Source organism: Giraffa tippelskirchi, chromosome 4 (assembly GCF_054371585.1).
Source record: "Giraffa tippelskirchi isolate mGirTip1 chromosome 4, T2T-mGirTip1v1.2.pri, whole genome shotgun sequence".
NCBI classification, from domain to species: domain Eukaryota; kingdom Metazoa; phylum Chordata; class Mammalia; order Artiodactyla; family Giraffidae; genus Giraffa; species Giraffa tippelskirchi.
In genome coordinates, this window is record NC_137278.1 from 145,837,331 (window position 1) to 145,858,149 (window position 20,819).

At 44.7% G+C, this 20,819-nt stretch overlaps 1 long non-coding RNA gene across 1 annotated transcript; it reads left to right on the top strand.

Moving 5' to 3' along the window:
- The first annotated feature begins 650 nt into the window (after positions 1-650).
- On the top strand, positions 651-18,653 carry LOC145545409 (uncharacterized). The gene is made up of 2 exons (XR_014082057.1): positions 651-814; positions 18,425-18,653. It is a non-coding gene; the product is annotated as an uncharacterized LOC145545409 (long non-coding RNA).
- Positions 18,654-20,819: the final 2,166 nt, after the last annotated feature.

Here is a 20,819-nt window from a genome sequence, read left to right on the forward strand (position 1 = left end):
AATTTCTATTTCTTTTTCATTAGATCAATATATTTTAATGAAGCGTGATTGATTAATATTTTAGGGAGAAAGAAATAAGACTCTTTTCTCCAGGCATCATTGATCTATGTCTGAGCCAAAGGATTACCAAAGACTAGTGTCTGTTTTTCTTGTTGAGTAAGTCCTGGGATCTTGGGTCACACTGAAAATCAAGTAAGTGCATTTTGGTAAGCTATGGTATATCTAGCATCCCCTACCTGCATACATATAAGCAACTTTTATGTATGTGCAACAGGAACTAGCAAACAAGATCACATGTTTGAAATCTCACTTTCTAAGCAAGATGCTTAGAGGTTGCCTGATTAGATCTGGTTATACAAAATTAGTGGGTTTCCCTCTCAATGAGGACTCATTCCTCCTTTATCCCTCTGAGTTGAAGTTATAGTTACGCCAGTGCCCCTGCCGGGACTTGTTCTATAGTTGCGTGAAGACGTGTTATCTATTTTAGCACACACACACACACACACACACACACACACACACACACACACAGCTTAGATTTCCACAGAAGCCCTTTAAATACTATATAAAGTGTATCAGAGACCAGAGACTCTAATGCTAAGTCATCCAGGTGGAGCCATACGGGGTTCTAGAACTCAATTCTGTTCTTTGTTACATGCCACAGTCAAACAGTTACGTAAATCCTATGATGATTGCTCCAAGAAAGGAGAACTCCATCTCATGTACTTGGTTTTTCATCATTCTCTCACCTACCAAAGACACATGAAGCTTCTTTTATGTTGTAGGGCCTTTACCAGACTCTGGAGATGGGGAGGTAAGTAAGATCAATTGGTCCCCTGCTCTTAGGAAGTCTACATTCTAGTGAGGGAGGCAAGACAATAAGAGAAGCAAGTAAATGAATTAACAGCCCAGTTATAGATTGTGATTATTGCCATGAAGAACATAGGCAGAATAGCTGGACAGAGAGTGACTGTGGTAGGGAGGATGTCTATTTTAGATACAGGTGATTTGGGAGGATGGCCACTGGACTGACCTTGATGGAGATGAAAAAGCCAGCCATGTGAAGAGCCAGAGTGAAACACTGTGATTTGGGACTGGCATGTGCAAAGGCCTCAAGGCAGGCTATACCATGGCATGCTTTGAAAACTGTTAAGAAAAAAGATGAAGACTTCAAAATACATGAAGCAAAAAATTGAAAAAAATTAAGGGAGAAACGGACAAATCTATGTCTCACAGTGGGAGATTTTTAACAGATGACATTACCATAAAACTTAGCAACCTAGAACATCAAGTATATATAATATATGTTGTTGCCATTGTTTAGTTGCTCAGTCGTATCCGATTCTTTGCAACCCCAGGACTGTAGCCCGCCAAGCTCCTCTGCCCATGAGATTCTCCAGGCAAGAATACTGCAGTGGGTAGCCATTTTCTTCTCCAAGGGATCTTCCCAACCCAGGGATCAAACCCATGACTCCTGCACTGAAGGTGGATTCTTTACCACTGAGCCATCAAGGAAGCCCATATGCTACATGTATTCTATGTGTATTCTATAAGGCAGGTATTCTGAAGCAGCTTAACTGGATGGTTCTAGCTTGGGGGTTCTCATGAGGTTGCCATCTAGATCTCACCTGGGAATGCAGTGCTCTGAGAGCTTAACTGGGGCAGGAGGACCCACTTTTGCTCTCATGGCCTCAATTCCTCACCAGCTGTAAGCAAGAAGCCTCAATTCCTCATGCCATGGGCTTTTCCATAGGGTTTCTAGTGTCTTTAGGACATGCAGCTGGTCTCTCAGAGTGAACTCCAGAAGAAAGAGAAGCTTCATGACTTCTTCAGCTGGTCCCAGAAGCCACATACCATCACTTCTACCATATTCTATTCATTAGAAGTCCAGCTCACACTCAGTGAGAGAAAGAAGTGTAAAAAATATGTGGTTGTTTTTCAAAGTCATCACTGCTGCTGCTGCTGCTAAGTCGCTTCAGTCATGTCTGACTCTGTGTGACCCCATAGACGGCAGCCCACCAGGCTCCCCCATCCCTGGGATTCTCCAGGCAAGAACACTGGAGTGGGTTGCCATTTCCTTCTCCAATGCATGAAAGTGAAAAGTGAAAGTGAAGTTGCTCAGTCGTGACCGACTCTTAGCGACCCTATGGACTGCAGCCTACGAGGCTCCTCCTTCCATGGGATTTTCCAGGCAAGAGTACTGGAGTGGGTTGCCATTGCCTTCTCCGAAAGTCATCACAGGCATGTTCATTTAAATACATGCCATGAGACACCAAGTAGGTGGTCTTCTTCATGAGAAATGCTAGTCTACAGTGAGAGGAAAGAGATCTGGGTTGGAAATACAAATCTGAAAGTCATCAGCATACATGGGGGCAGGGGGATGCCAGTTTGAAAGTAGCCAACATCAGTGGTAGTACAGACTAGGGGATGGGTAACATCATCTAGGGACAGAGTGCAGTGGGGGAAGGAAGGCCTAGCAGTGAGCTCTGGGGCCCACTGTAACATTCAGCAGTCAGATAAAGGAGGAAGAACCAGGGAGGGAGAAAGCCAAGAAGCCAGTGAGGTAAAAGGAAGCCAGAAATGTGCAGTATCATGGAGCTGCAGGGAGACTGCTTTGATAGTAATAATAATTGTTGTTTAGTTGTTCAGTTGTGCCCGACTCTTTCTCAACCCTATGGACTGTAGCCCACCAGGCTGCTCTGTCCATGGGCTTTTCCAGGCAAGAATATTGGAGTGTGTTGCTATTTCCTTCTCCAGGGGATCTTGTCAACCCAGGGACCAAACCCACATCTCCTACATTGGCAGGCAGATTCTTTACCACTGAGCCACCAGGGAAGCCTAATGTACTAATAATTAGTACAAGAGCAATGACAGCATTTATTGGATACTGTCTATTGTCCTAGGCATTGTTCAACTACTTCAAGTGCATATGAACCTTTAGTCTTAATAATGTATGGTAGATTCTTTATGATTCCCTAATTGAAGTTAGAAAAATTGAAATACAAAATATTTTCCCAAAGTCTTGCAGATAATGAAGTGGGAAGCTGAGAGAGCAAAGTAGATGCTGGGTGAAAACAAACCCTGATTATATTGAACTCTCTGCCCATTCAGTGCCTGCACCCAAGTGACTAAAAGATTTTAGATCTTTTCTGTCCTTATCTCACTCAGTCTCTCAATAGTTGAGCAAATACGTATTTTGTGCCAACTCGAGGTAGTGAAGATATAGTAGTAAGTGAAATATTTTAAGACTCCTGCCCTTTGGAATTTCTCTTTCAGTGGAAGAGAGATATTTAGATTAAAAAAAAAAAATACACAGCATGTAAAATAGTAGTAAGTGCGAAGGTGAAAGGTAAAGCTGGAAAAGGAGCAAGGGTGGAGGCGGCCAGGTGGGCACTTTTAGACAAGGCTGTTCAGGGAAGACCTTGACAGCAAAATGACATTTCTGTAAGATTTTTAAGAGAGGGATGAGCCATACAGATATCTGGGGAGAAGTTTTCCAGGCAGAGGGAAAATTAATTTAAAAGACCCTGAAGCAAGATTGTGACTGGTGAGTGGAGGAAAAGCAAAGAGGCCAGAGTAGCTGAAGTGGAAGAAGCAAGAAGGGTATCAGGAGAGAGCAGAGAAGGAACGGGGTCATACAGGTAGTGTCTTGTAGACAAAGTGTGAGCTTTGACTTGTATTCTGAGTGAGATGGAAAAATGTAGGACGGTTTTGACCTGATTACATGACCTGATTTGAGATAGATCATGCTGGCTGCTGTGTTAACATTAAACTGTATGGAAGCAGGGCTTCCCTGGTGGCTCAGATGGTAAAGAATCTGCCTGCAGTGCGGGAGACCTGGGTTTGATCCTGGGTTGAGAAGAGCCGCTGGAGGAGGGCATGGCAACCCACTCCAGTATTCTTGCCTGGAGAATCCCCATGGTCAGAGGAGCCTGGCGGGCTAAGGTTCATGAGGTTGCAAAAAGTCAGCCACAACTGAGCAACTAAACACATACGGAAACAAGAACAGAAGCAGTGGCCAAAAAACAAACAAAAAAGAGACTAGTTAGGAAGCTATTGCAATAAATAGGCAGTAAGTGATGATGGCTCAGCCAGATTAGTAACAGTGGAGATGGTAAGATGTGGTTGGACTCTGGAAATATTTTGAAGGTAGAACCAATAGGTTTTATTGATGAATTAGATGTGTGGTGTGGGAGAGAAAAGGAAGATAAGTATGACTTCAAGGTTTTTGGTCTGAGAAACTTGAAGAATGGAATTGTCATTTATTGAAATGAGGAAGACTATAGAAGAAGCAGGTTTGAGGGGAAGAAAATGAATTCAGATTTGAAGTGCTTATTAACCATCCCCCTTGAGAAGATAAATAGGCATCTGGACACATAAATGAATATGGATATGGAGCTCAGGGAAGAGAAGCAGAGTAAGAAATAAAATAGAAAGTAATCAGAGCACATATATGGATTTTAAAAACTATGCTGCTGCTGCTGCGAAGTCATTTCAGTCATGTCCAACTCTGTGCGACCCCATAGACAGCCGCCTACCAGGCGCCTCATCCCTGGGATTCTCCAGGCAAGAACACTGGAGTGGGTTGCCATTTCTTTCTCCAATGTATGAAAGTGAAAAGTGAAAGTGAAGTCGCTCAGTCGTGTCCGACTCTTAGCGACCCCATGGACTGCAGCCTACCAGGCTCCTCCATCCATGGGATTTTCCAGGCAAGAGTACTGCAGTGGGGTGCCATTGCCTTCTCCATTAAAAACCACGAGACTAGATGAAATCGCTAAAGGACTAGTGTAGGAAGAAAAGAGTCTAGGTTTATACACTGATCCCTGGCCCTCTCTAATGTCTAAGGCTACGAAGAACCAGAAAGGAGTCTGAGAGCAGTGTGAAGAGGGGTAGGTGGAACTCTAGGCAAGCGTGATGTCCTGGTTGCCAGGTGAAGCAAGTGTTCCTAGGAGAAGGGCAATCAAATGCTGCTGGTACATCAAACAAGAACATGGACCTTTGGACTTAATAACACTGAGGCTATTGCTTGATCTCATTAAGAGGTGTTTTCTTGGAGTGGAACAAGAGATTGGTGGGGTAAAAACCTGAGTGCAGTGGATTCAGAAGAGAATGGGAGGAGAGAAACTAGAGACATCAAGTGTAGCCTGCTCTTCCAAAGAAACTGGCTATGAAGGTGAAGCCATGAGTAATCATCTGTCCAATCCACTTCACCTGTAATCTGGCTTTACTAATTGTTTTAATTGATGCTACTGAAGATTTGTGGACTTCCCAGGTGGCGTTAGTGGTACAGAACTCACCTGCCAATGCAGGAAAGATAAGAGACATGGGTTTTATCCCTGGGCTGGGAAGATCCCCTGGAGGAGGGCATGGCAACCCACTCCAGTATTCTTGCCTGGAGAACCCCATGGACAGAGGAGGCTGGAGGGCCATGGTCCATAGGGTCGTGAAGAGTCAGACTGAGATGACTTAGCACGCACACACAGAAGATTTGCGTGTCCTTCAAGCAGCACAGAGCCTAAATAGTATTTTTGCCCAAGTTCTTTTTCTAATAACTTGCAGTCAGCTGTGTCTAGTTCAGCTGAGCCAGGAATCACCTGTGTCTAGTCGGAGACTGAGCTGGTTAACACTGAATAGGACCACTGACCATCCAATTGGGCATGCGTGAGTGTCCCCTTGACTTTTTGATGTCAGAAGGCTGAAACTCCACCCTCAGATGGTGGTAAGCACCTCCATGTTTGAACCTGCAGAGGCTTGGAGCTTAGTTGGGCCTGCACAGAATCATGATACTACATGCACCTTTTTTCAATTACTTTCCCGACACTCCCCATGTACCCCATACCTCAGAATGCCCTATGACTTCATCCTCATCTAATAAATACCCCAAGCCCCTCCCCTCCGGGGAGGCAGATCTGAGAGTTTCTTTCATCTCCTTGCTTGGCTGCCTTGTGAATTAAGCTCTCTCTTCGCTGCAGACCGCGGCATCTCAGCATCTGCCTTGCTGTGTATTGAGCAAAGTGAACCTCCAGCTTTACTGAGAAATTAGAGAATGTTTAGACGTTTATCTCCTAAGCCCTGCTCCAGCACACAAGGGCCTGTGCTCCTGAATTCATCCTCCTTCCAGCCCTCAGTGGAAGAAGTGACTCTGCTCTACTCCTGGCACATCCCAGCCTGCTTCATTCATACTGGGGCCTTCACTTTTTATCTTCTCTCTGTCAATCATACTTTCTAGGATTTCCTCTCAGAGAAGGCAATGGCACCCCACTCCAGTACTCTTGCCTGGAAAATCCCATGGACGGAGGAGCCTGGTAGGCTGCAGTCCATGGGGTCACAAAGAGTCAGACATGACTGAGCGACTTCATTTTCACTTTTCACTTTCATGCATTGGAGAAGGAAATGGCAACCCACTCCAGTGTTCTTGCCTGGAGAATCCCAGGGAAGGGGGAGCCTGGTGGGCTGCCGTCTGTAGGGTCGCACAGAGTCGGACACGACTGAAGCGACTTAGCAGCAGCAGCAGCAGCAGGGTTTCCTCTGCTCAGCCTAAGTGTGCATTCTACTCTCACCCTCTTAACCTTCTACCCCTGAAAAAAGGAAGGCTTAAGCTTGCTGTTTCGACTTTCTCAATTCTCATGCACCTCTGTAACTGGATTGAAAGACAAAATTAGTTGAGTAGGGGGCAAGGCTACTTTGTATGCAATATCTCCTTTAGTTCTCCTAGCATAGGTAACTATTATTACTACTTAGAAGTGAGATGGAGGCAGAGATTATGCAACTTGCCCCTTTAGTCACTCAGCCTGTTAAGTGCTAGCTCTGTCTTCGGCTGTCTCTAAGCCCCTGTTCACTCAGTTGTGTATAAGATAAAATACAAGCTCCTGTATCAAGAAGGCATTTTCTCAAGAATGTCCCAACCATGAGTATTACTTTTCCCTGCTCTTCCATGATTCCCTACCTTAGTTAATGGACCAAATCCCCCTCTGCAGAAACCTGAAAGTGCACCTAGATTTCTTCTTCTCCCTGTTCCCTGCACCTCTCCTGACATCCACCTCCCTGCAGGCTACCTCCTTCATGTTTCCCACAACAGACTCTTCATCCCACCTCTCATGGCCCTCTTTTCTGCCCAAGTCCTCATCACCCCTCCCTACCACTATACCCTTCACCTCCAGGGAGGCGGATCTGAGGCTTTCTTTTGCCTTCCCACTTGAATAATTTATTTTGAATAAACCTTCTTTTTGCTGCAGACCTCAGCATTTCGGCCTTTTTTACCTGCTCTGCTTCGGGCAAAACAAACTTGTTTCACCTGGTTGGATAAAAAGTGGAAGAAAAAGAAATGGGAGTGGGAACTGGAGGAGAAATGGGGCTAAGTGAAGTTTTGGGGCTTACCACGTTGCTGCTATTTGTCAGAGAAGAAGTGACACTTCTGTAGGGTGCTGGGAATAAGCTAGCAGAGAGGGAAACACTGATGCAAGAGGACAGGGCTGAATTACTGGGACAGTCTATGAGTAGGTGAGAGGAGGTGGGATTCAGTGCGCAAACGGAGGGCTTGACCTTCCTTAGGTCATGGGCACCTTAGTTAACACAACAGAAGGTTGGACACAGGCAAAAGTAAGGTGTCAATTCAGCCGCATGCACTGTGAGAGTTCTCTTCAAACTGTTTTCTGTAAAACTAGAAAATAGGAAGCAAGGTCATCTACTAGGGTGAGAATGGGAAGGTATTGGAGGTCCAAGAAAAAGTATAAAATATTCAGGAACTGGGAGTGTAGATTAACCAGAGAAATACAGTGTAGCCTCTGAATAGTGTTAAGAACCACTAGTAGTGATCACAAATTTAAAGTCGATCAGCATGGGTGTGTGGTTAGTGCCAAACCCTCTTAGCTGTACTGGTGAAGGTGAGAAGAGACACAAGTGTAGTTTCAGTGGAGTAATGTAGGAAGAAGCCAGATTGGGAAGACTCGAAGAGAAAACCAGGAAGTGAGGAAGCAAAGATTCCAGATTAAGACAACTTGTCCCAGAAGGAAGTCTTACTGCTCAGAAATCATGGGATCCTTGGAGAAGAATGTGGGGTTGGGAAATGTAAGATTTTTTTCTAAGGTGGGAGACTCTAAAGCATGTTTGTATACTATGGACTGAGAAAGCAGAGAAGCAATTCTTGATGGAGGGAAGAGGGGGAATCAAGGAAAGGGGTAAAGTACTTAAGCAGGTAAGGGGAGAAAGAGCATGAACACAGGGGCAGGAGTGGATGACGGGCCAGCTGTGAGCGGGTTTGTGGACAAGAATGGCAGGAAGGTCAGGTGGCCACTCTGAGTGCTGGTATCATTAAATTAATGACAAGATGAGATCATTGGTGGAAGAAGCAGGTGCGGGAAGTTGGACGGAGGAGAAGGTATGAAACAACCAACTGGAAGAAGACATAAGTACATTTCTGTGGAGGCCCAGTAGGATTCCTGGCCACTGGCAAGTGTCTATATTGTGGTTTTTATCCAAAACTTAAAGGAGTCAGTCTGGCCCTGTGATGTTTCTTCAGCAAGTAGCTACTGAGAAGGTGGAGAGTTGGGTTCACCAGGGAAACCTACACATCTACAGAGCATCGTGGATGAAAAATATCCTATCTCTGTGGAACCAAAGGAGAGTGGCAGAAAGGGGTGAACCAAAGGGTGATGCTGAATGTTATTCTGACCGCGGGTCCCTCTAAATGAGTTTCTATTTTAAGAGCCTGGATGTCAATAGTGCTTAATTTAATCAGCGTCTTGCAGGTTAAAAGGAAATTGAAAATCTTCATGAGTACTGGGACAAGTTTTCATTAGAAGCTCCAGCTAATGTGCTCAGGGTATTGTAAGGCAAAGGAAGATGGCTTATCTATTTATTCCAAAAGACAGTTATGACCCTGCAGGACAAATTCTTTGGGATCCTGTTTATCTGGATCTTATCAGGCCAGGCTAGTTGCTTTCAGGATTTCTCCCTTAACCCAAGGTATGATTTTCAGCATAGCCTACAGAATCATCCCTGTGACCAGTCCTGACCTTTGTATAAGGAGATTTTTAGAAGCTCTAGTTTGAAACTCAACAGACCTTAACCTCCTTACTCTGGGATGCAAGGCCTTTTATTATATGGCTTCAGCATAGTTTCTTAGTTAATATCCTACTGCTCCACCTATACCTGGCTACTTGCAGATCCCTGATAATCCAAGCAATCCCCCCTCTTCACCTAGAATATCCTTCATTGCCTGTCAACCTGGGCCGCTGTTACTGTTCCCTCAAGAATCCTTAAATATCACCTCTTAAAGCTTTTTCTGGTTCCTTTCATCATTAACTCCCGCTTTGTTGCTGCTGCTAAGTTGCTTCAGTCATGTCCGACTCTGTGCGACCCTATAGACAGCAGCCCAGCAGGCTCCTCCATCCCTGGGATTCTCCAGGCAAGAATATTGGAGTGAGTTGCCGTTTCCTTCTCCAATGCATGCATGCATGCTAAGTCGCTTCAGTCGTGTCCAACTCTATGCAACCCGATGAACAGCAGCCCACCAGGCTCCTCTGTCCACAGGATTCTCCAGGCAAGAATACTGGAGTGGGTTGCCATTTCAGTACTTAATATTATGCTTCATAAGCGCTTACCACATGGTACTGTGATTTATATATTTTGTCTATCACAATATTCCTTGAGGGACTGTGTCAAGTTTGTCTCCATAGGCCCAGCACTTAGCCCAGTCTCTTACATATGATAAGCTACTCAAATAAATAACATCAGATCCAACTTGTAGAGCCAGAAACTGTGATGCTAGAAACAGCTTCCACCTCTTTAAACTAAACTTTAAACTTGTTTCAAGAGCTCTAGCATTTGGAGAATTGGTGTGGTGAAACAGTTAGGTTTTGGGGTTCTAGTCAGAAATCGGGGATTTGAATTTCTGCTCCACTATTCATTAACCAAGTACATTTTGCCTCAGTTTTCCCATATGTTTAATGATGAAAATAAGAGCACTACAATGGAGTATTACTCAGCCATAAAAAGGAATGAAATTGTGCCATTTGCAGAGAAAAACAAGTATTGTTTATTAATGCATATTTGTGGAATCTAGGAAAATGGTACAGACAAACCTATTTGCAAAGCAGAAACAGAAACACAGACACAGAACAAACGTATGGACACCAAGGGGGGACAAGGGGAGTGGGATGAATTGGGAGATTGGGATTGACATATATACACTATTGGCATTATGTATAAAATAACTAATGAGAGCAAGAGAGTTCCAGAAAAACATTCACTTCTGCCTTATTGACTATGCCAAAGCCTTTGACTGTGTGGATCACAACAAACTATGGGAAATTCTTCAAGAGATGGGAATACCAGACCACCTGACCTGCCTCCTGAGAAATCTGTATGCAGGTCAAGAAGCAACCGTTAGAACTGAACATGGAACAACAGACTGGTTTCAAATTGGGAAAGGAATATGTCAAGGCTGTATATTGTCACCCTGCTTATTTAACTTATATGCAGAGTACATCCTGAGAAATGCTGGACTGGATAAAGCACAAGCTGGAATCAAGATTGCTGGGAGAAATATCAATAACCTCAGATATGCGGATGACACCACCCTTATGGCAGAAAGCAAAGAAAAACTAAAGAGCCTCTTGATGAAAGTGAAAGAGAGTGAAAAAGTTGGCTTAAACTCAACATTCAGAAAACTAAGATCATGGCATCTGGTCCCATCACTTCATGGGAAATAGATGGGGAAACAGTGGAAACAGTGACAGACTTTATTTTTTTGGGCTCCAAAATCACTGCAGATGGTGACTGCAGCCATGAAATTAAAAGACACTTGCTCCTTGGAAGAAAAGTTATGACCAACCTAGACAGCATATTAAAAAGCAGAGACATCACTTTGTCAACAAAGGTCCATCTAGTCAAAGCTATGGTTTTTCCAGTAGTCATGTATGGATGTGAGAGTTGGACTATAAAGAAAGCTGAGCACCAAAGAATTGATGCTTTTGAACTATGGTGTTGGAGAAGACTCTTGAGAGTCCCTTGGACTTCAAGGAGATCCAACCAGTCCATCCTAAAGGAAATCAGTCCTGAATATTCATTGGAAGAACTGATGCTGAAGCTGAAGCTACAATACTTTGGCCACCTGATGAGAAGAACTGACTCTTTAGAAAAGACCCTGATGCTGGGAAAGATTGAAGGAAAGAGGAGAAGGGGATGACAGAGGATAAGATGGTTGGATGGCATCAGTGATTCAATGGACATGAGTTTGAGTGAATTCTTGGAGTTGGTGATGGACAGAGAGGCCTGGCGTGCTGTAGTCCATGGGGTCGCAAAGATTCGGACACAACTGAGCAAATGAACTGAACTAATGAGAACCTCCTGTATAGCACAGGGAACTCCACTCAGTGCTCTGTTGTAAATGGGAAGGAAATCCAAAAAAGAGGGAAATTATGTGTACATATAGCTGATTCACTTTGCTGCACAGCAGAAACTATCACAAAATTAATCACTATATTCCAATTTAAAAAAATCAGAACATCAAGGTCATAGGATTACTAGAAAAATTACATAAGACAGGGAATTCCCTGGCAGTCCAGTGGTTAGTACTCCATTTTCATTGCCAAGAGCCCTGGATGGGGAACTGAGATCCACAAGCTGTGTGGTGGGGCCAAAAAATAAAATTATACAAGACAGTGCATACAATATGCTTAGCTCAGTGTTTTCCAGGCTTGGCACATAATGGGTAATAATCATTAGTTATCATAATCATTATTATGAACTGTAATTATCTGGAAGCCAGATTCTTGCTGATTTGTCTCTGCCTGCACCCTTTTCTTGAAACCTTAAGTATTTCCTCTTTGCATGCATCTTTGCCTTGCATTCCTTGCCTGCTCTCCCCCATCTCTTCCAAACTACCATCCCACTCCAAGATGCCTGGTCTTCTGGAGGCAGGGCCATGGCACCTAATTAGCCTACCTCCTACACTGCCTTCCTGAGATTCCTCTTACCATGGCCCCCTGTGCCCCATCCCACCTGCCTCTGTAGGCACTGTCATCTCTGGGGTCTTTTCCTGACTTTAGCTTCTGCCTGGGCTTCCATACCTGGCTGTCAGTACACAAGTCTCAGCCTTCCTTCCCTCCTCTGTTGACTTTGCCTCCATCCTCAGTATCTGCCCAACCCCCACTTTTCCAGGGCCCTCTGGATCTGCACAGAAGTGCCATGGTTAACTTTTATCCATACCTGGTCATAGTGCACATTATACACTTGCTGTGTGTACTTTTTGTTGAACAATACACACAGAAGGATGTGCTGCTGATCCAGTTAAATTCTCTCCTGCAAGGATTCCCATTATCCTTCTGCAGTATTCTAAAGGTCTTCAGTTTACCAGACTGTTGGCCATTCTAACCCAGTCACACAGATTATGCTACAGTTTTAGGAAAGTCACTCAGTTGTGTCTCTTTGTGAGCCCGTGGACTATATAGTCCATGGGATTCTCCAGGCCAGAATACTGGAGTGAGTTCCCTTCTCCAGGGGATCTTCCCAACCCAGCGATTGAGCCCAGATCTCCTGTATTGCGGGCGGATTCTTTACCAGCTAAGCCACAGGGAAGCCCAAGTATACTGGAGTGGATAGCCTATCCCTTCTTCAGCAGATCTTCTTGACCCAGGAATCAAACCGGGGTCTCCTGCATTGCAGGCAGAATCTTTACCAACTGAGCTATCAGGAAAGACTTAGTTTCAATCAGAGCCATCTAAAAGGTCATTTCATCCTAGCTGGAGCTCTGAAGCAGAATTCCAGCTGTGGATGATGGTGGTTACAAATGCTGTGGCTTTGACTTTTTATTTCAATGCATTTCCCAATCAGAAACTTCAGGCCTATGCAATATTTTGACTATAGCTCTTCACTCAACTACCAAACAGTCTGAGGAAATTAGTGAGTTTTGTAGCAGAGGTAAATATGTGGGGAAAAGGAGAATACCATATTCTAAATGTTTCCCAAGCCTCACAGTTAGAAATGAACTTGGCCAAATCTGAAGTCTTAGTCAATTGAAATGGCAAATGTAGCAGAGAGAGAGACAGAGCAAAACTGCCCCTAGAACTGATCATTCCTGAGTTATTGTTGTTGTTTAGTTGCTAAGTCATGTCCAACTCTTTGCTACTCCATGGACTGCAACACGCCAGGCTTCCCTGTCCTTCACTATCTCCCAGAGTTTGCTCAAACTCACATCCATTGAGTCTGTGATGCTATCCAACCATCTCATCCTCTGTCACCCTTTCTCCTTCTACCCTCAATAAACTACCCTTAAAACAGAGCTACTGTTACAAGTCCATTAAACGAGGCACTTACTCCATATCATCAAATGCGTTAACAACTCTCTTATAGAATGTTACTATATTATGTAAATTTGTATGGACTTTATAAGAAATCAATTTATATGTAATTATGTTTTACTTATACAATTATATTTTATAAAGGAAGACATACTTTTAGACCCAGAGGCTTCTGTAATGTGAAATAAAACCTTTTTAGTACCAAAGATACATTTTCTGCAAAACCAACGGGAGGCAATTCCTCTTATTTCCTCAGTAGAGAGAGATCATAAGGCAATAAAATTATTCCACGCATCATATTAGTGGTTAGTTAACTCGATATGTGAGAAGAGATGAGGGCTGGAGGGAGAGAAATTGCTGTTTACAACATTTTGAGTGATGGTTCATTCAATAATCATGGTTCCTTTCCTCCATGTTAAAAGAAACAGCAGAGATGAAAGGGACTTCTTCCCCGACCTGGAAAAGATGCCATGCAGACACTGGAGGAGGTGGAGGGAGGAAGAGCCCGGCTCTTTCCCAGGGCTTCAGCCTCTGTGGGGATTGGAGTTGAGATTGGATGCACAACTGCATTCCCGCAGCCCCCTCTGTGTGGAGCTGCTATTCCCCTGGGCCTGATGCTAAATATACCGCCTGCATTTCAGACTGACAGGAGAGCTCCTGCTGTGTACACCGGGGAGCTGAATCTTCACACACTCCTAATATGGTAGCCCCGCAGCCCATAAGAGGGAAGCTGGCGGGAGACCAGCAGGCTGACACAACACGCTGCCTTGAGGTTAACCCTTTCGTGGAAGGCAGAGTGGACGCTAGCTTGAGCACCAGATTCGCTTGAGCAGCAGATTCGCCAGTTACTGAGAAGCTGAAAACCAGGATCTAGCCCCCTTGCAAATAACAGTATTTGCAGACAATAAATGCTAGATGGAGGAAGTGGGGCAAAATAAACTGCCTCAACCCCAAGTGTCACTGAAATAAATCCAGAAGAAAGAAGAGCCTCAGGAGGGTGGGAAAGGCTGTAGAAAAGAGGACCACAGAGGGACTGACAAGTATGTGCCAGGCCTGCCCCACAGACCCTGTGTCACTGTCCCAGCAGCTGCGCCCACCACAGAAGGGCGGGTAGGTGTTCCTGCTGGCTGTTGAAAACAGACCCAATAGTGAGCAGAGGCCGCAGAGTTTGGCTCTCGTGGCCCCTGGCTCTTCCCAGCAGGCAGGAGACCCAGCTAGCCCAAGGACTGGGCCATTCAGCCTTTCACAATGTCTGCCAGGAGCCAAAGGACTATGGCCATTATACAAGCAATAAGAAGCAGCGCAGCCCATGGTTAGACAACTAATGTCCCTATTAACTCACTAAAGTGTTAGGGTGAAATACTAAAAGCTTCCTCCTCTCTCTCCACAGGGTGGTGGTGGTGGGGCAGTGAGGGGAGAAAAACCCTCAGCTTCTGCATCCCCAGCTTACCTTCTGATGACACTATGGGGTCAAGGGAAAGGAGACCAATTTCACTGAATATGGAATGGGCTAAAGAGAGATTTTGATGAGTGGAAGTCCTCTCTCCCAGGTTGAACACCTAAACTTCCCAGAGCTACAAACAGAGGCCACGTAACTCTCAGTAACAGTAAGACCTCAACGGTTCCAATAGAACATCACTTAATATTGACAGTTTCTTTCACATGTGCCTTCCTTAGTCTCAGGCTAGAGAGAGGGTGAGTTTGGAGGTGCTTATGAAGTGCTACCCAAGGAACAGAAGCATAAATCCCGGGTCTAATTAGTGATGCTATTCGGCTTTCAGATGAGCTGACATGCCCTTTGTAGGGCTTTGGGTTGGTAAAGCCTGTGGATCAATATCAGTTTAAGGTGGTATCTCTCTGTTCACCCATGAAACACAACAAAGGACAGGGTCCTTCCTCAGAAGCAGCAGAGAGATGCATTTCTTCAAAGTGGACAGAAGTAGACAACAGCCTTTCTTCATACTAAACGTTAGCTGAGCCATTACGTTTTTTAAACACCGATTTATTGGGCGGGTTTGTGTGAATGTGTGTCTTTGGCAAAGTTCTCAAGAGTTGTCTTTTTCATAGAGCAAAAAGAAAAAAAACACTCTCAGCCAAGGCCAAAAAACAATTTCAGCTAAGAAAGGAATTGCTATAGCCTGTAATATAACCCATGAAATAATTGTAGCCAGAGCCAGAAAATATGGTCATTAGAAAGGCTTCAGCAAGAACCAGGCTGTAACAACCCCCTCCCCACTCCCCCTAGATAAGTGTGCTTTCATCTTTATGGCTTCCACGACAGGCAAATGACCTTAGGATGACTTTCAAGTCCTGAATTTCTCTCTGAAAGAAAATATTAAGGAATAAGAAAATCATAGACCCTAAAATTGAAAGGGGAATTTCTTATGAGTTTACTGAGAAAGGAAATCATTAAAGTCTTTGGAAATGATCTTTTCAACTACAAAAGAAGGACTTGGGGAACAGAGGGGCCACAGGCAGGACACACAGGGTCAGATCAAGTCTTCACAGACCAGTTGCTGAAAATAGAGGAAATTAAAAGCTGGGATAGAATTAGGTCACCTTAGCACTTTGATCAGGGGGCCCATTACCAAACGTGATGCTGCTCAATATGTGGGTATTACAACTGAAGGAAGAAATGAAGGATCAATTGGTATAGTAGCCACTCTGGATGGAACATCTAATAGGAGGTGGGTAGGAAGGCTGGCGGAGAAGGCACTGGCGACCCACTCCAGCACTCTTGCTTGGAAAATCCCATGGACAGAGGAGCCTGGTAGGCTGCAGTCCAGGGGGTCACAAAGAGTCGGACACGACTGAGCGACTTCACTTTCACTTTTCACTTTCATGCATTGGAGAAGGAAACAGCAACCCACTCCAGTGTTCTTGCCTGGAGATTCCCAGGGACGGAGGAGCCTAGTGGGCTGCCGTCTATGGGGTCACACAGAGTCGGACACGACTGACGCGACTTAGCAGCAGCAGCAGCAGGAAGGCTGGTCTGTGAACTCTAGATCCTGCACGTGCTTTCCTCTGTCTCCTTTCTCTGTCTCTGTTCTGCATCCCAGGGGCAGCTCTCCATGCTCCCAGATGGCAGACTTCGGGGTGGGTTTGAGGCTAGAGAGTGAGAGGAGAGACAGGCTGCTTGGATATCTCCTCTCTGCTTGGCTCCTGCTCCTTGCCTTCCTCTGACAGGTGGCATCCTGTCAGGTCACTGCCTTCAGGACTCCTGTTCTCACTGGGCTCTGGAAGCAAATTCCCCTTCCCCTTGCCCTTCAGCCCTGGAGGTGTAATGGCTGTCTGCTCTCTGATCCCTGGCTGCTTCACCAACCACTATTTGCTCCCTTGCTTGTACCCTACCACTCACATAGCCCCATCACTATACTCTCTTCACTTAAAACTACTTGTGTGGAACTATATCCTCTGCCAGGACACTGAGCCATACAGCCCTGGAGACATGGTCACAAAAAAGACGACCTCATTTAGCTTTGCCTTAATGTGGGAGAAAACAGGTAGTATCAGTACAGAACTTAGATTGGTGGTTCATTGTTTCCTTTAGGCATTCTTACAGGAGACTCATGTCTTTTACATATATGTTATAGGAAGTCTAGGCCGGAGCCCCCAGATAGGTACGGTTGAATTTCCATCCGGAGGGACTCAGCAAGAAGGTGCAAAGCCGCAGAGGTGAACTGCTGCAAATTTTCCCATTGGTGTCAAGAGAGCTTAGGACTCTAGAAATAAACCCTGATGTATAAAGGGATAGAAATATTTTGCATTTATTTTTCTTTTTTTTTTTTTTCAACTGGTTATTTTTTTTTTTTTTTATAAATTTATTTATTTTAGTTGGGGGCTAATTACATCTTCCTGGATATGAATACATGGTCAAGACAGGAGAAGGATGAAAAAGAGACACAGGAGAAGAGAGGAATTGGGATTGAGATGGAGAGGGAGAAGAGGAGAAAGAAGAGAAGGGAAGGGAGAGGAGAAAAAAAGAGAGCTACTGATTCTTAAATTTCAGTCAAATGAAGTCTCTTTTGTAGAAGACGAAATGCTTTTACTTGCAGAATTAATGCCAAGAGTTTTGCTTTGAAAAAAGGGTCAGCCTATATTAATACTTAATTTACAACCTGGAGCTTAGACGCCTTTCACATATACATTATCTAAAATATTCCCGTCCTCCATAACACTCTGCCCCGTCGTGTATTTTATTTTGTCCTTATGACACTTAGCACCACCTGACATGACATTATAGTACTTCTGTGAGTGTCACTGTCAGTCCTGGCTCCTGGCATGCCAGCTCCAAGACACCAGGCATGCTGTATTCCTTCACCAGTGCCCAGGCAAGAGTGGACATCAAGACGAAGGTGGTATGGCAGAAACCAACATGACATTGCAAAGTAATCTTCCTCCAATTAAAAAACAAAAACAAAACAAACAAAAAACCCAGGAGGGAAAAAAAAAATCCCTGAATTTATGGGATCCAGAGAACTTCCAGGTTGATGAACATGTGGTGGTATTGGGAGGGTAGTGAGCTCTGAGAGGGCATGGAAGTTCTGTACCCTTTTACCCATCCTTGCTTTGTGTATCTCTTCCATCTGGGTGTTCCTGAGTTGTATCCTTCTATGTGCTAAGTCGCTTCAGTTGTATCTGACTGTGACTCTATGGACTGTAGCCCACCAAGCTTCTCCATCCACGGGATTCTCCAGGCAAGAATACTGACATGGGTAGCCATTCTCTTCTCCAGGGTATCTTCCTGACCCAGGGATGGAACCTGCGTCTCTTAGGTATCTTGCATTGACAGGTGGATTACTTACCACTAGCACAGCTGGGAATCTAGTAAGTATTTTCCTGTGGCGGAGGGGCGGGGGGTGGGGGAGGGAAGACTAAAGTGAACATGGGGATCTAGAGAGTCTGGGAACCTCCAGCGGTCATTCCTCTTGCAAAGCAGGTGGCTGAGCGGTGATGAGCACTTGAATAACTGATTACTTTCTGTCTCCAGAAATCTGAATCAGGGACACTTACATATTCAAGAGTGAGTCTCTCCCAAAATTACTTTCTGTGAAAACCCAATTCAGGGCTTGAGTCACATGTTAGTGGCAGAGAATGAAGTGTCCCTTTTTTCTCTTGCTCAGTGCTGGATTTTCTTCCTATGAAAATAAGGAAGAGAAGACTCCAGATGGAAAGCCTCACATTGTCGGCAGATTTAGAAAAAGCTCCCTGGGAATTTGTATTGGTGATGCAGTCTGGTGCAGACTGACAAGCAAGTCATCTTCCATCTTATTGCTTTAATTTCAGGCTTCAGAGATGCCCAGCTCTGTTGTTCAAAGCGTTTTATTAAAAATTTGTGAGGAGGGAAAAGCAGTCTCTGTGGGCCTGTCTGATTTCATTATCCCTGACACAGCACACAAGCGGAGCAGGGCCGCAGGAGGCTGGAGATGGCCGTCTGTGGTGCTGGGGTGAAACAAAGGCCTCTGGAACCTTCCAGTACTGATCACAGATGTTCTCATATGCTGGGGGATCTCTCACGTAATCATGAGTCTCCATATATAACCAAGTGCATACTTCTCAGCCATTAAACCACCAGCATCCTAATCAGAAGACAGACACCCACCAAAGCCCATCTTTAACTTATCCCCTTAGTCTAACTTCTACTATAGCTGCTCTCATTAGCAAAATTCCATTCTCTAAGAATTTTGAGTCCAGATTGAGCAACAAAATGCCAGCCGTTCCTCTATGGCTTTGATGCACGAATCCAACATTCCACAAAGCGGGGACGCTGCCATTCAGATTGTGATCCAGACATCTGCGTCCTCCAAAGCCTAGGTTCAGACCCGACAATATCCTGAAAGGCAGGGATTGCCTGATGGCACCAATCAAAATGGAGCCCCCGCGAAAAGAGCAGATGGGCTTGTGTGTCCCTAGGAAGGAGCACTAGGTCACATGAAGGTAATCAGTGCAGCTGAACAATCTAGCTTTTCCCATACATATATTTCTGGTTGCCAGGAGAGAGAGATCTCCAACCTCAAGAGCAGCCCTGCTGAAAAATGCCCGGTGCAGTTGTATGAAGGTTTGGGGGTACAGGGGTGGGAGGGGGTATCCTGGCAACATGGATGGACATGTAGAAAGCAAAAAGAGCCTCTGGCAGGCTATCTAGATTTCAGCTCCTGCTCACTCCCTGACTCCATCTCAGCCTTTCTCAACCTGAGATAAATGTTACGATCGACTAATAGCTTTTAAAAAATACCAGTGCCTGGACACCACCCTCAAAACAAATAGGATCAAATTAGAATTTTTCTTCCCTTCAACCCCCAAAATTTCTAGTAGAATGTATAAAGGTATAAAAAGGTTGGGAAAACTTTGAGAGCAGAATCGCAAAGTTAATACCAAGGATGAATTTCTTTGGCTCCTCTGGTCATACTCTCACTCTGAGGGATAAGGGTGGTCGCCTTGCCAAACCCAAGGGGTTTTTACTGCCAGAGAGGAAGGTGGATGAAGGACGACCAAGAGAGGAGGGAGGGCAGCCTCCACTGCTCAGGCCCCAGTGCCCTGAATTGCCTAAGGGCAGGCCAGGACCTGATTCCATAACTGGTTTGGGAACTTTGCAAATTCCTGGGCCAATGCCCAGGGCTAGAGAAACCACCAGGCCTAAGTAAGACCCAAGCACCTTTGATTCAAGATCACACCTACAAATGAAGATCAAAAGATTCCTCACTCCCTCTACAGTACCCCTTCCAACTCAGCTAAGTTGTCCCTGCTTAACCTCCTTCCCCTGTTCACAGTAGAATCAGGGCAGTTGTTTTTTCTGCTATGTCCAGGGCCTGTATTAGGCTTGGCAGTGGTCCTGATCTTGACTCACAACATCACTGCCCTATTCAGGGGGTGGGGAGTGGGGGTGGGGTTGCATGATCTGTATGACTGTGGATGATGACCCTAAGGAAGCCGTGATTAGACAAGCAGACCATATACACAAATGTGCAAATGACTGAACACACACACACAGTAAACCACCAGCATGGCCGAGAAGGAAAAATAGCAACAACAAAACCAGAAGACTCATTTTACCCTAGACAGGGATCAAACAGTTCCCCTGTAAACTGTGATTTTAGTTGTTTCTTCCTCAGCCCTAGAAATTATGCTTTCCTTTGAAGAGCTGATGTAGCACTCTAAATGATACATTCAGTACTGGAATTCAGTGTTCTGTTTCTCTCTAGAATGGTAATAGAGACTGGATACATGTCCTAGTGTCTAATTCTCAAGTTATATAATTAGTAACTACACCAGGCAAATTTTTTTAAGTCCTGCTACAAGATAACATCTCATAGGAGGCAAAGCTGAAGTTGTTCAGCAGGTTCATTTTCTTTTTCTTTAAGTACTAAGGCTTCTTTTAGCCACAAATCATTATTTGTTTCTTTTTATTACTACCATTATTATTATTACTATTTGACCACAGTTAAGAGAATGTTGTTCTAGAAATTTGAGTTAGTGAGAGAAAAAAGGAGTATGACTTCGAAATCTCAAAATGACAGC